This window comes from Schistocerca nitens, chromosome 5, assembly GCF_023898315.1.
Source record: "Schistocerca nitens isolate TAMUIC-IGC-003100 chromosome 5, iqSchNite1.1, whole genome shotgun sequence".
In the NCBI taxonomy this organism is placed as follows: Eukaryota; Metazoa; Arthropoda; class Insecta; order Orthoptera; family Acrididae; genus Schistocerca; species Schistocerca nitens.
Genome location: NC_064618.1, coordinates 832,715,415 through 832,716,818, shown reverse-complemented (window position 1 = coordinate 832,716,818; position 1,404 = coordinate 832,715,415). Strand labels below are relative to the sequence as shown.

General features: G+C 43.5%; 1 non-coding gene across 1 annotated transcript; it reads right to left on the bottom strand.

Moving 5' to 3' along the window:
- Window positions 1-286: 286 nt before the first annotated feature.
- Window positions 287-361, bottom strand: Trnat-ugu (transfer RNA threonine (anticodon UGU)). The gene has a single exon. It is a non-coding gene; the product is annotated as a tRNA-Thr (tRNA).
- Between the last annotated feature and the right edge of the window lie 1,043 nt (window positions 362-1,404).

Sequence of the window (1,404 nt, the reverse complement as noted above, 5' to 3'; positions counted from 1 at the left end):
ACTCACAACACCGCACACGCGAAGCTGCTCCGGCGTAAGCAAACAGGCGCGCGCCCCACAGCGCGGCCGGCAGGCAACACGGTCCGCACTGTCACTGCCGAAGGCAGACTGTGGTCAATGGCCGGGAAGCCATATTTTAACTATATATGACGGTAGTATCTGTTCCCGAAAGAACAGTTACCGTGGATGACCATGCAGCTTTGCTAGAAATGAAATGACAATTAAATGGACACCCTAGCTGCAAACAGGCGTTGATGTACTTCATTGGGGACATGTTGAAAATGTGTGCCCCGACCGGGACTCGAACCCGGGATCTCCTGCTTACATGGCAGACGCTCTATCCATCTGAGCCACCGCGGGCACAGAGGATAGTGCGTCTGCAGGGACTTATCCCTTGCACGCTCCCCGTGAGATCCACATTTCCAACATGTCCACACCACTACATTCGTAGTGCGCCTAATAGATGTTTGCCCACAACAAGCTAAGGAATTTAAGTAGACGGCGAGGTGAGTTTTAGCTTTCTGCTAACTAAACCGTGTGTAAGAAGCACTCAGAAGTTGTATTGTAACACTGATTTAATCAGATATTGTAGTGTAATACTAATTTTTCGTTTGCTTAACTGTTAACGGTCGCAGGTTGCCCTAGTCAAACGTGTACAAGTCAAGTTAGGTTTCACTGTCAGTATCGCTATTCCTAATAAAACGTATAAAAACTGCTACCTTCAATGTATCGAGTCTAAATGTCACTAATAAACATAAATACTGAGTATTGTGCACTGACTTAATTGATAATCCCGCGTATTTAACATCAGTTAAGAATGTAAACAAATATTTGCGTACACGCGAACTGTCCTAAACAGAAACTTTGCTTATCTTATTCAGACGCAAATAAAAACTGGAACCTTCAATTTATCATGTCTATCTGACACTAATGCACGTAAATACTATAGCATATACAGAAAAAACGATTAATTACTAGCCAAATTACTTATTTCGTAACCCAAACTAAAAGCGCTCGTAGCCGGTGTCAGGGCTGCCAATATTGAACTTACGTAATGCTCATAGAAGAAATAACACCAGCATTGACTGATCAAGCTAAATGTGTCTCGTATTAAGATTCGGATGGAAAGATATCTAGGTATCGCAGCATAAAGGACAAACACTGAACGGGTAACTAACATCGGCCTCTCGTACTACGTACTATTCTACACCCCACAGAAGAAATAGACAGTGGCACGAAACAATGACATATGTTGTATACTGCGATACAGCTAGTCGTAAAATGCACCACTGGCCTTTCTCCGACACGTTTCTCGTGGGCTGATACTAGCTGATTTTAGCGCATGGATGATACAGTCCAGATCTAGCAACAGGTAACTTGCATGTGTTTCCAAAATTGAGCGAA